Genomic DNA, 14994 nt, shown 5'->3' with positions numbered 1-14994 from the left:
ACCGGATAGTTCGACACATTTTATTTTGTGTATACAATATACATATACATACATACTATATCTTTTACATACACATCTTTAACCTTAAAACTTTACATTTAAGTATTAAAATATATCATTAGTTTAATTCACGAAAAACTTAACCAACATATTTTTCGAAAATTCTAAATTTTAAAAAGCCATATCTGCATGTTATAAATTTGAAAATAAAATATTTTTTGCTTCTGCAATATTTAAATTGGTTGGTTGGGGCCTCTAAGAATTAATCTAACGATATGTGAGTTAGACAGTTAATAGGGGCGCCTTATGTGCGCCTTAAATGACTCTTATGACCCACTTTCGAAGAAAGTACGATCTAGCACATGTCTCCCAAAACACTGAAAAAGTAAGGTCTCAAGTTCTGAGACATAAGGTTCTCTTCAACTGTCAAGGTCAAAAGTATAAAAAAAAACAAGTGAAATTTGCCTATTTCGATCGTTTATTTTTTAAATATTAAGTAAGCTTTATTTGGAACTGAAAATGTGTTAAGACCACTTATTTTTCAGCTTAAGAGTTAATTAAAAAAATTTGTCAAAAATATATGAGTTTAACCCCTTATGTCAGGTTAGCTCTGAGTTAAAAAGTTTACAAAATTTTCGAAAATTCGGCCAAGTTTTATAACGTTTTCAAAAAACTATATTAGATATTTTAAGAAAACTTTAAAGCAACCACATTTTAGCAGATTGCATTTTTGGTCAAAATCCGTTTCAGTTTCTAGAAGCCCAAAATTTGTATTTTATATATGTATACATTAGAGCGGGTCAAATTATATGGATGGATTTTTTTTCATCAGGAGTATAGCAAAAACGTAATCTACATATGATTCTAAGAAAAAATGTTAAAGACCTCATAGCTGCAAGTCCGATTTCGACTCCCCGACTTTTGCAAAATAAATATTTTGCCATATGAATGTAGGGTTTGGCCAAAAAATCTTCATAGCTTGTGATAGAACTATAGGAAAAATATCATATTATGCTTGCTTTAAAGGTATTTTACGTACACTTCAGAATCTGTATTAATATCTATAGTGTTTTTGAAGTTTAGTAGAGATGTAGGTTATAATTAAAAGATCTTTTTTTTTTTAACGTATTTTGATTATATTTTATTTTGATCTTGTAACACTTTTTTGTTTTACAAATTTCAAATAATGAATCTTCCAAAAACAAAATACAATTTTTCAAATTTAGAAAAATTAAAAAATAACAATAATTATCATTAGAAAAAAATTATTGTTCTGGCCTTGAGCTCGAATCGAACCTTGAATCATTTATCAATAGGCCGATAAAAACAAAAACAATTGATAATTAAAAAATAAATATTGAAAATTAAAAAATGGATAAAACCATGGCTGAATTATATGGTTGGGTCATCTCATCAGCTGATTTTATTTGTTTCATTGCATGGTCGATGCGATTGTCAAAAGGAGATGGCAAACTCAAAATGAAACCAGCACATTGGCAACATTTTCTTACACATACAAAAACTACTTAGTTTTATGTTTCTATTCCGTTACATTCGCACCAACTCCAATACACAGATTTTGACAATTTGAACAGACATATTTTGTTATTGTACAGATGAGCCAACCATATAGTTGAACCATGGATAAAACATATTAAAATTACAAAGTTCAAAGTAAATTAAAACACAAAGTTAAATAAAAATAATAAGAACCCTACAGAGATATCAAGCTTAAATTATGATAAATTAGCCTAAAATGAACTTTTAACTACTATACTATCATTTTTAACAAATCCCTTACAGAACATTTTTTTCTTTACAGCTAAAATAAGTTCAGAACATTTCCAACAACTTTCATTCAGACAGTTTGTTTACTTAGAATTGACCATTTTAACGTATTTTTCAAAATAAAAGTAATGTTATGTCATTATTTTTTTAAATCTTTTTTGCTGTTGTTGTTGTTGTTGTAGCAATGCTCGCCCCACCTAATAGCCGCGACCGATCACAAATTGTCATCAATATCCTCTAACGGGAGTCCAAGGAAACTTGCCGTTTCAACAGGGGTGGACCATAAGGAAAGGGGTGTTAGAGGCGTTGGTTCCACATTACAATTAAAGAGATGGTTGGTGTCATGTGGGGACACATTGCAAGCAGGGCATACATTTTGTATGTCGAGGTTGATTCTGGATAGGTAAGAGTTTAACCTGTTACAGTATCCAGAACGAAGTTGAGCAAGAGTGACACGCGTTTCCCTGGGGAGTATGCGTTCCTCTTCTGCGAGTTCTGGATATTTTTCTTCAAGTACTGGATTCACCGGGCAATTCCCGACATAAAGGTCCGACGCCTGTCTATGGAGTTCACCAAGGGCCTGCTTGTGTTCTTCCGCTTCATACGGCTGGGTTCTCAGGTGCCGTATTTCCTCAAAATGCTTACGGAGATGACTCCTTAGGCCCCTAGGCGGTGCTGGTTCGTCAATCAGATGTCTGTTGGGATGCCCAGGTTTCTGGGTATTCAACAGAAACTGTTTGGTCAGCATCTCATTTCTCTCCCTGATGGGGAGTATTCTCGCCTCATTATGCAGATGGTGTTCTGGGGACATAAGAAGACAGCCCGTGGCGATTCTGAGAGCAGTATTTTGGCAGGCCTGTAGTTTCTTCCAGTGGGTGGTTTTTAGGCTTGGCGACCATATGGGTGACGCGTAGCACGTAATCGGCTGGCTAATTGCTTTGTATGTGGTCAAGAGCGTTTCTTTATCTTTTCCCCAGGTACTGCCAGCAAGGGATTTGAGGATTTTATTACGGCTCTGAATTCTTGGAACAATTGCGGTTGCGTGCGCACCAAAATGTAGATCCTCATCAAACGTCACACCCAAGATTTTGTGGTGTAGGACAGTCGGTAGCGTAGTGCCATCGACGTGGATGTTCAATATGGTCGACATTTGGGGCGTCCATGTTGTAAATAAGGTCGCGGAAGATTTAGTCGGTGACAATGACAGGTTTCGCGAGGCGAAAAAACTGGAGAGATCAGGGAGATAGCCGTTTATTTTATTGCATAGCTCATCGATCTTTGGGCCTGGGCCTGTGGCCATTATTGTGCAGTCATCGGCGTAGGAAACGATTGTGACTCCTTCCGGTGGTGAAGGTAGCTTAGATATGTAGAAATTAAACAAAAGCGGGGATAGGACACCACCCTGTGGCACCCCTTGTTTAATTCTCCTTTGTTTTGATGTTTCGTTTCTGAATTGCACCGATGCCTGCCGACCACCCAGATAATTTGCGGTCCACCTTTTAAGACATGGGGGAAGGGTAGACCCTTCCAGGTCTTGCAGTAACGAGCCATGGTTGACCGTATCAAAAGCTTTTGATAGGTCTAACGCTACGAGTACTGTTCTATGGTGGGAATATTGATTCAAACCGCAATTTATCTGGGTGCTAATGACATTTAGCGCGGAGGTAGTGCTATGGAGTTTTCTGAAGCCATGCTGATGAGGGGCTAGCTGCAAATGTGCTTGGAAATAAGGGAGCAAAATGGCTTCAAGCGTTTTTGCCACTGGCGATAGGAGAGATATCGGACGATATGACTCACCTACGTTAGCTGGTTTCCCAGGCTTTAGTAGCGGGACCACCTTGGCCATTTTCCATTTCTCGGGTATGACAAAGGTGGAAAGAGACAGGTTGAAGACATGCGCTAAATATTTGAAACCCTCTTTCCCTAGGTTTTTAAGCATCGGCATGGCTATGCCGTCTGGGCCCACTGCTTTGGATGGTTTAGCGCGACCAATGGCGTCCTCAACCTCTCTAGCGGTGATGGTAATTGGTGACGCGCTGAGTTTGTGTTTATGTGCGCGTCTATTGGCTCTCCGTCTATCTTTGTCGACCGTAGGATGCATTATATATTGTCGGCAGAAAGCGCTCGCGCATTTTTTCGCATCCGACAGCACCTTATCGCCAAAGGCGATGGAAACTTTGTCTTTGTGCTTAGTCGGATTCGATAGGGACTTTACGGTGGACCAAAGTTTACCTACACCGGTAGAGAGGTTACAACCTCTTAGGTGCTCTTCCCATTTCGCCCGCTTGTGTTCGTCCACAAGCAATCTGATGCGTTGGTTTATATCCCTTATTTGGGGGTCGCCTGGATCAAGCTGTCTTATAAGGTCGCGTTCCCTCGCTAAGCTCGCGGCCTCCGCCGGGAAGTGGGGCCGGATTTCGGGAATTCTCCCGGCGGGAATGAAATGTGCCGAGGCGGATTCAATGACCTTACGGAAGGCACGCTCCCCTTGGCGGGCATCAGTCGGGATAGGGAGGGCAGCAAAGCTGCTGTCTGTTGCAGATTTATATTCTTCCCACTTTCCTTTTTTGAAGTTTATGAAAGTGCGTTTTTCGGTGACGATGAAGTCGGCGGTACGCTCGAACGAAATAAGTATGGGCAGGTGGTCGGATGCCAATGTTACCATCGGCTGCCAGTTGACGCAGTTTACGAGTTCTGCGCTCACGATTGAGATATCTGGCGAGCTATGACAGCTTCCTACCATACGTGTGGGGGCGTCTCCGTTTATTGTGCAGAACGTCGTTTCGTCTATTTGATCCGCCCGCAAGTTTGAATGCCATAGGTCGTGATGGGCATTAAAATCGCCTAAGATAATGCGATTGTTGCCAGTGAGTAAGGCCTCGATATTAGGGCGGTATCCACTGGGGCAACAGGTGACAGGAGGGATGTAGATGTTGATGATTTCTAGATTTGCATCGCCTGACCGGACAGATAGGCCTTGACGTTCTAAGACATTGTCACTGCGGTCGATGCCAGGATCAAATATATGATATTGCACAGAGTGGTGTATAATAAACGCGAGGCCGCCTCCATTTCCGCTCTCGCGGTCTTTCCTGTGGACATTATAACCAGAGCAGGTCTGCAATGCAGATCTTGCTGTGAGTTTAGTCTCTTGAATCGCAGCAATGCGGATGTTGTGCCGCTTCATGAAATCGACTATCTCCGTAATCTTCCCAGTTAGTCCATTACAGTTGAACTGCAGAATTCTGAAGTGCATGAGGGGTGACGCCGCCACTCTAGGGGTAAGTGAGGGGTGACTACGCCTAGGTTGTGGAAGGCCAGGACGCAATTGCTGTTGTGGCCTTGGGACTGGGCGCCCTTGGGCAAGCATTGGGGTACCCGGATGATTTGGGTTTGCGACCTGGCAACATGGCGCGATGAAACCCGTCGAGGGGTTGCCGTCGCGGAGACCAGAACATCTAGGAAAGTGGCACCACCCAAGGCAGGAGCTGCATTGAGCGGATGTCGCAAACCTATATATTCTGTGCTGGCAGACGGTGCAAACGGAGGCAGGGACTAAGAGTCTGTTTCCCTGACCTGCACGATTGCTGCCAGAAAAGAGGGGGGGAGAAGAAGACGGGGGCAGGGGCTGATGCTCAGCATTGCTACCAGCTCTACTACGAAGGTAGTAGTTATGAGTGGTATCAGCTGTTTGAGTTGTTGGCGCCGTGGGGCGCGAGCAGCAGCGGGTACTTGTTGTGGCTTGCTGAGCAGCGCAGCTGCTGGAAGGTAGTGGGGATACGCTTAGGCGTAGACTACGGGACGCCCTTGGGCGTGAGCAGCAAGGAGCCACAAAAGATTTATAAAAGTTACGTGGACGTCGGGTTTTGGGATCAAGCCCAGAACAACCTGTCCGATGCAACCATCCCTTGCACGAGACACACTGAACAGAGTATGACCGTCCTAAAAAGATTCTTTTCTGGCAAATGCAGCAAAACCATTTCTCAGGACCGGGGTCAGGAGACGGACCCGGATTGGGTTCGATACCTTCCCGGAGTAAGAGAATATGTAGCAGTCCTGCTGCAAGGAGCTGCTGGGAGGATGACAATTTGTGGGAGGGACGAAACAAATTAAATGGGGTCACACTGAAATGACAGTCCTTGGTCGGGAAAAATCCCGAGTCGCTCCGGTACATAGAACCGACTGCCTTGGGAATCTTTTTTGCTCTCTATTCGTGGTTGTTTTTCACAACTTTCGGCTGTAACAGCCATAACACCTTCACGCTTTTTTTCTATAACACGTTTGGAAACAGATGTTAACAACTCTACATATCTTTCTGTTCCTTGTATATGCATTGGAATATTAGGATCATCTAGTGTTGGCTCAACATAATCTAAGAATTGTACGAAGCGATCGTATGGAATATTTCTTGTGAATGCCGGTTCAGATAGTAAATTATCGTTATTAAGATCAATCATATCAGTATAATCTGAAGCAATAAAATTGATATTATATTTTTTGTAAACTTTGAGTTTAGTTGGATCAAGTCTTTTTTTATCGATAGTATAACATTTTTTGATAGCTCTATCACGTATGGCGTTTCTATCATCAAATAACATTGTTAATAAAATGTTTTCTGGATGAGCGTAGTATGAATTATTTTGGATTACACCATCTACAATATTAAGTGAATTACGTGGTAGGTATCGAATCCGACGAATAAACTTTGATAAAAGTACACTGCCGTATAAACAGAATTATAGTATTTTATATTGAAATACATTGGCACATAAATTCTAATAATATAAACTTTTTTTCTGTTTTTAATGCTTTTGTGATATTTTTCAATTAAAACATTTAGTTTTCTTAGAATACTACGTCTATCAATTAGTTGAATGTTAAATTTATTCCAAATTTTAACCAATTTATCAATTACATGAGTAAAATTTTTATGTGAAAACATTTTACTTTGAATTTTAGCATGATCACTTAAAAAGAAATAAAATCTTAAAATGTCACGACTAGACGGTAAATTCAGATTACTAATTCACTTGATAAACCAAATGCAATAATATCGTGTTCAAGTATATGTGATAAAGTGGATTCAGATGATGTAGAAGGATTTGGTTCATCCATTTTAAATTTAAATACAAGAAGCTGTAAAGAAAAAAATTTTTCCATAAGAACTTTGTTAAAAATTATAATATAGTAGTTAAAAATTCATTTGAGGCCAATTTCTCATAATTTAAGCCTGATATCTCTACTAAAACTCAAAAACACTATAGATATTATCTATAGATACAATGTAAGCAATTATAGAACAATTTCCAAACTATCTACTGTTTCAAAGCTACTAGAATATTATTAAGGACAAAATGTATTTTTTAGGCAAAAGTTTAATTGTTCCAAACCAGCATTGTTTTATTCCGGGGCGCTTTACTGTTTCAAATTTGGCCGTGTTTAGTGAGTATTGTCTATCGGCTTTTTCTAGCAGATGTCAGGTAGGCTGTGTCTACACGGATTTTTCGAAAGCCTTTGACAAAGTGTCTCATAGGATTCTGATTGCGAAGCTTGAGTGTCTTGGCTTTCATTCTGGATTTTTGAATTGGCTTAAAAGCCAAATTAAACTTCCTTAACCCTAACGCCATAGTCGTAACCATACCCATATCCATGTCTGGCAACCCTCGCTCTAAACAGATGTGTGTTTGCGATCGCTCGTCGAAAGAGTTTAAAAATTAAAAATTTTACAAGTTTTAAAAGCTTTAAAAGTTGTTTCCTCACTCATTTAGAGGCACTACAAAATTCTGAACATTGTGAAATTGGATTCCAGTAAGATAAGTAGAAATATAATTATTTATTTAATATAAAAATATAAAATCTGCTGATCACAAAAACAACAACAATAGCCGTGTTTTTTAACACGCGTATATCCGTTTACGCTTAAACTTTATATTGACTGCTAAGAGACAAACTATAAATACACCTCTGAAATTGCTGCGCATAAATTTTGTCCTACTAAATTTCAATACGCATTATACTCAGATGTAACTGAAATATGTGTCTTTGTTTCACCCTGTACACTAATTCTATGTATTATATGTGTGTCCACAATTCATCGCAACTGATTCAGCTATATGTTATACCCTATGGCCATCAGAGCGTTGCGTCTCCGCTTTTCGGTACACCCTGTTGCTGTAGCTAGTTGTTTTACCACAGCCGCTAGATGGGTCTCCTAAGCATTATCTAAGCGAAGATAGGCGTTTTTTAACACGCGCAAACGAAACGTATACGCGCGTGTTAAAAAACACGGCTAATATTTAATAAGAATAAGCGCGCAACCTACGCGGCCAGCTGATGCTAAGCTCCAGTTAGTGGAACGTAAACATTAGTTAGCAAAGACTAGACCCTGCACATCACGATTTTTAAAGGGCAGTTGCACGGATACTAGCATTGACAAAAAGCTGCGAAATGGACTCTACGGTTAATATCGTAAATGCAATAAACATGATATCACGTGAAATAAACCGCTTATTGAAAGGTTCTGGAAATGTGAAAAGGGAAATAAAAACTGGGATAATCGACCAAACATCGAAATTGATAGCTCTTATTCCAGTAATCGAGTCATTGAATATCAAAAGTAACCAAAATTCGGAAGATATTCGTAAAACGATTCGAGAAGAGCTTGCTTCATTCAAAGAATCTATGGAAGCTCAAACTGACTCATATACATATGCCAACGTAATTAAAACTGGGGTTGTAGCATCTAAGACTGCAATTGTAATCAGCGCTTCGCAAGGAAGCCAAGATAACCACTCCCAGATACTAAAAACATTTCGATCCAATGTTTCATTTAAAGACACCAACTTTGCTCCAGCAAGAATTACTCCGGTATCAAACAACAAAGTTCGCATTGAGTTTGATAATCAAGACCAGCGCGAAGTCACAATGAATAAAATATCCAACGTAACTACGCTTATAGCTGAACACGCAAGAAACCGCCAACCACTTGTTATAGCAAAAGGAATATCAAAGTCAATCACCTCAGATGAACTGATAACTTTAGTGAAAAATCAAAATCCAAGTATATGTGCTAGTATGAAGAAAGATATAGACATGAAGTTGCGATTTATAAAACGCAACAAACGAAACCCAGAATTTCTGTACAATGCCGTGCTTGAAGTTTCCCCCCAGCTTCATAATGCAATGATTAAAGCAGAACGATTAAATGTAGATCACCAAAGAGTCCATGTATCAGACTACAGCGGCTTCGTACAATGCTTCCGATGCCTTCAGTTTGGTCACACTAAAACAAAATGCGATTCGCAAATCACACCATGTTCTCAATGCGCTAGCAAAGAGCATACATTTGCCCATTGTCCCTACAAAAACGACAATACAAAGTTGAAATGCTTCAACTGTGCAGCCCGCAATGAAAAGTCTGAAACAAAGGTAGATAATCATCACTCAGCAACGAGCATAAAATTCTGCCCCCAAATCCAGGCAGTATCCCAACGTATTAGTGCTCGCACCAATTATGGGCCCTAAGCCTCTGAAATTTATACAAGTCAATGTAAATCATTGTCATACCGCCTACAACGAACTAGTCCAATATATTACTTCAAAATCAATAGATATAGCATTAATCAGCGAACCACCAGTTGATAAAGATAACAATGTTCGTACAACAAATGGCGTTCAGATATATCAGTTCCCAGCAGAGAATAGAAGAACAAAATCATGTATATTGGTAAAAGAAAACGTGGCGGCACCACTAGGTATTACTCGACTGTCCACTCCAAATTTAAGTGTAGTAAAAGTTCGTATTGGTCAGCGTCTATTATACGTCGGCAATGCATACGTAGAGCCTTTAGTTGATGAGTACGATACTCTAAGTGCAATAAATCATTTTATGTTATCAACATCTTCCTCTTTACGTATAATAGGTGGAGATCTTAATGGCTGACATCCTTCCTGGGGCTCGAAATCTGAAAACGCTCGAGGAGCGGCAGTTGCGAACATTGCAGCTACTAACGATATGATAATTTGTAACGAGGGTACAACACCTACTTTCACAGCTATACGGCACGGTTGGTCGGCGACGTCTATCGTTGACATTACAATGGCGTCAGACAACATTATAAATTATATAAAAGATTGGCAAGTAAACATTGAAGCAGTTCAGAGCTCTGACCATAACTCGATAACTTTTAAGCTGGAGAAGAGTGAAGAACTAAAATCATCCAAACGAACATCTACCTTTTTGTTTAATAACAAAACCGCCAAGTGGGACATTTTTCATGAACGCCTACATAAAAACGTACAAAAGTCCAAAATACTAAACATAAACTTTAATAATTGCACCTCACTAGAAATTGATAATGCAGTCAGTAGTCTTACAAGCAGTATACGCGATGCTTGTAACGAATCGATGAAAATAAAGAAAGGTGGAAAACCGTGTAATCCCTGGTGGAATCAAGATCTACAAGCCCTCAAAGAAAGCTGTATTAAACTTCACCACAAACTTAACTGGTTAAGCAAGAACCACAGACCAGTAAACGCAGTTGCACTGCTCCATGCGGAAGCAAAACGCAACTACGCTAAAGCCTTAAAAGAAGCATCAGTGAGAGCTTTTAGAGAATTCTGTAATTATCAGGGTAAAGAAGATGTATGGACGGTTACAAATCGTATCATAAAAGATGCACCTACTAAACGCCCACCGATAACTCTGCACAAAGATGGTAAATTTACTGAAACAAGCAGCGAAACAGCTGAATCACTATTGCGCCACTTTTATCCCGAAGATAGTGAAGATTCTTCAGCACGGCATCAAAATATTCGAAATCAAGCTGAGCAGATTTTAGGCACTCCGAATGATCCAGATTTCACACAAGATGAAGTTTTTGAAGCCCTAAACTCTATAAATCCCAACAAGGCTCCGGGTCTAGATAATATTACATCTGATATTTGCATGGAGGTAATGAAGGACTACACAAGGCTTATAACAAGTATATACAACGCATGCTTAAGAATAGGACATTTCCCCAAGGCCTGGAAAGAAGCCTACGTAAAAATCTTGCCAAAAACGAACAAAGAAGCTGACAGTTTATCATCATACCGTCCAATAGGTCTGCTACCTGTATTCGGAAAAGTTTTGGAAAAACTATTTACCCAGCGCTTGGCGTATCATGCTGAAAACAACAAATTGTGGTCGTCCAATCAGTATTTAAGTATCAGGGTTTAAGAAACAAACTCTACAATGCAGTACAAAATATTAATACGCATATTGTCACTTGCGAAGCGAATGAAAATTTTGTCGAATTTCGCGGTCTCGAATTGCGAGATGCGAATCGCTAGCGAATTCACAAAAAAAAGTCGAATGAGTGACGAAGATGAATTTGTCGAATTGCCACAAGCGAAAAAATCAAATTCGCTTCGCCAAATCTGTCAAAATTTGTCGAATGCTTATTTTGTTCGCGCTTGAAAATAGAAAAGGACGCATTGGCATTTATTTGAATGTTGTTTAATTGAAAAAAGTAAATAAATTGAATAAATAAATAAAAGTGAGTAATTCATTAAATTAAATTGAGTTATTGGTTTGAATAAATGAAGTTTTCAGAATGAGAAGAACAACGCCGCAGCAATTCCAAAAGCTGGTCGAGCTGATGGAAAATAATCCAGACGTCGCCAGAGGCATGGGGAATTTTGGAGAGACCAGGAGGAGCAGGGCAGAATTGTGGGACCATTTCGCCACGGATCTTAATTCCATAGGTCCTCCAATCCGTAACGGGCGCGAGTGGAACAAGGTAAGAAGAATAGACCTGCACGAATAATACAAAAGTATACGTCGCAGAGTCGTGGCATAGTAGCATCGTACGGTTACTGACTGGAGTTACTTTTGATACTTAAGGCTGTTTTACACGAGTCGAATTACTGATGGTTTTTTTGACTCCCAACTCTATTCAACCATCATATACAAGTAGGCACTTTGTTTGAGAAAATTTACCAGGAAATCGACTCGAGTAAAGCAGCTTTACCTGCTAACGTATCTACTCGGGTATGTTACTGGCATTGTGAAGGGTGCAGAGATGGGCCCTAGGTTTGGTTAGATCCTAGCTCCGAGCCACCGCCAACTATTTTTCTGATAATACCCGATAAGATACTTAACCAGTTAGTTTCAAAAGTAACCGTACGATATCACGATGCAAGTTTCCAAAGTAACTGACAACGTGATAATTGTCAGAAGCGTTACTTAGTTATATACCCGAACCATCGTATCCGTGCAGGCCTCTAGTAGTAACTGAATTGTATGCTGCGTGTCAGTTCATACTTACCAATATATTTGTCCTAGGTTTGGTTAGATTATAAGTTGAAGCTTAAGAAAAAGGTTTCTACAAACCGCAGCGAGACCGTAGCCACTGTAGGAGGACCGTACGCCCAGCGAAGTTTATCTGCGCTAGAGAGATCCGTGAATGAGCTACTGAACCTCCAAGAAGCCGCTAACCCGACAGGACAGTTCTTTGGAACCAATAATCCGGGTGATAACGGGCGTGGAACCAATAATCCGGGTAATAACGGAAAAAAGATCAACGTTATAAAACATTTTTAACTTTATTTATTACTATTTAATAAACTTGTTTTTTACATTTCTGTTTGTGCACAAATAAATAATAAAAACAGATGACAGAAACGTCAAATTCGGATGAACTAATTAAATTTGTTTGAATGGCAATGACACATTGCAGTCGAATAAGTTCATTCGCCACTCACAATGCAAATTTGATGTGAATTCGCCAATACGTTCGACTCGCCAAATATATTCGCTTCGCAAGTGACAATATGCGTATAAGGATAAAAAGTGTAGGCGATATCAAGTGGTTTGCGTGTCTTTAGACATAAAAGCCGCATTCGATAATGCCTGGTGGCCAATGCTGTTAAGCCAATTAATTCGATACAAAACGCCTTCAAATATTTATAATCTAATCAAGAGCTACCTCCATGATCGCACGGTAAAGCTCGATTACGCAGAATCCACCGCAACAAAGCCTATGACCAAGGGCTGTGTTCAAGGCTCTATATGCGGCCCCATTGGAACATAATTTTGGATGACCTGCTCTCGATGCCACTGCCACAAGGGTGTGAAATACAAGCATTCGCAGACGATGTACTACTCACGGTTAGTGCAAAAACACGCGCTGAGTTGGAGTGCTTAGCAAAAATAAGCTTAACCCAAATAAGTCAATGGGAAAAGGACGTGAAATTAACATTCGGCGAAGCTAAAACGCAAGCTATAGGATTCACAAAAAAGGCAAGAGCTGCAAACTTTTTGATGAACGGCGTCACCATACCGTTGGTAAAAGCCATTAAACTACTAGGTGTGGTGATAGATGATCAGCTGAAGTTCATAAGTCATGCGAAGTACATCATAGCCAAAACACAAAAAATTTTTAACAATCTGTGTAAATTCGTTCGACCAACTTGGGGCATCCATCCTGAAAACGTCTTAATAATATATCGACAAGTAATAGAACCGATGATTACTTACGCTGCCGCCGTTTGGGGTAGTGCAACAAAGTATTATTACATTCGTCAACTTCTACGATCGTTCCAACGATGATTCCAAGCTCTCTTTCAACAGCCACATTGATTTTATATTATCGAAGTCATATGCTATGCTAGGTTTTCTTAGAAGAAATAGTTATGTGTTTTCAAATCCCTATACATTAAAGTAGCTTTACACCACTTTTATACGTCCCTATCTGGAGTATGCTGTCTTTATCCGGCGTCCATGTCATCAATTTAGGATAGACAGGATAGAACGTGTTCAAAAAGTGTTTCTTAAATACGCTTTGCTTTGCCTTCGCTTCACGGAACCAGTTCCCTCCTAAAGGGCTCAATCATTGTTAATAAATCTTAAATCTTTAGAAAAAAGGTCTGCCCTCTCGTTAACTTTTGTTTTTGGCATTATACAAGGAACTGTTGACTGTACTTACTTGCGGGATCGCATTTATCTTAATGTCCCGCAAAGGACACTGCGATATTCAAATATTTTTTATTGCGAAAACTTTAAGAAAAACTGTCTTCGGAACGCCCCTTTGTCAAGGGCTGTTAATGAATTCAATATAATATCTAATTCTATCGATATTGATTTTTCGGTCTCGAAATCATATTTTCTTTATACTTTAAATTTAATATAATCTATTAATTTGCTAAATTTTATTTACTCACTAGCAGACCCGGCAGACGTTGTTCTGTCCTAAATTTGGTATATCTGCATACGTTTTAATAAGCTTTTTCCGTCTAAATCTGCCCTTGCCCCTCTAAACTTTTTCCTAATCTTTGTATTCACTCCTCCCTCCGTATTTTTCGCTTCATCTATCTCCATCTTCGTCTCATTCTATCTCTTTCTCAGTGTCCTCTCTTTTCTCTTCTCTCAAGTTTTTCTCATTTTTCTTCATATCTTATTGCCAGCCCCAGAGGGTGGTATGTATTTTGTTCCAGTCCCAGTCCCAGTCCCACTCCGAGTCTCAGTCTCAGTCCTAATCCCAGTCCCAGTCCGTCTCTGGTCTACTTCCCGGAAAAAAGCATCGTAAATACTAATATAGGCAAATTTATATACAAAATTTCAGGCAAATCGAATAGGACGTATGTAAATAGGTATGTGGGTATTATTAATACATGACTTTATTTAGGATTCGCATGCATATTTATCAGTTTTGCCAGGTTGATGCGACTAAATCGAATATCACAATGAAAATTACTTAAAAGCTCTCAGCAACAGCTTTCATTTGATATCCAAAATACACACATTCTAGGGGTATCCGGGTCCACGTTTTGGCCTATATCTCGAGACCCTAGTCACCAGTAGGTATGAAAACTACCCTGTAGTAAAGCACTCATCAACAGTTTTCCTTTGATATCCATATTGTATAAACATTGTCTCGAGGTATCCGTGTCCACGTTTTGGCCTATATCTCGAGACCCTAGTTACCAATAGGTATGAAAACTACCCTGTACTAAAGCAATCATCAGCAGCTTTCATTTGATATCCATATTGTATAAACACATTCTAGGGGTATCCGGGTCCACGTTTTGGCCTATATCTCGAGACCCTAGTTACCAATAGGTATGAAAACTACCCTGTACTAAAGCACTCATCAGCAGCTTTCATTTGATATCCATATTGTATAAACACATTCTAGGGGTACCCGGGTCCACGTTTTGGCCTAT

At 39.5% G+C, this 14994-nt stretch overlaps 1 long non-coding RNA gene across 1 annotated transcript; it reads left to right on the top strand.

Annotated features, from left to right (window-relative positions):
- The first annotated feature begins 11113 nt into the window (after positions 1-11113).
- On the top strand, positions 11114-14214 carry LOC137251274 (uncharacterized). Its single transcript, XR_010953198.1, has 3 exons — positions 11114-11327; positions 11384-11570; positions 12116-14214. It is a non-coding gene; the product is annotated as an uncharacterized lncRNA (long non-coding RNA).
- Positions 14215-14994: the final 780 nt, after the last annotated feature.

This window comes from Eurosta solidaginis, chromosome 4 (genome assembly GCF_040869045.1).
Source record: "Eurosta solidaginis isolate ZX-2024a chromosome 4, ASM4086904v1, whole genome shotgun sequence".
NCBI lineage: Eukaryota > Metazoa > Arthropoda > Insecta > Diptera > Tephritidae > Eurosta > Eurosta solidaginis.
Note: the sequence above shows the minus strand (reverse complement) of the source record. Positions and strands in the feature narration are given on the sequence as shown.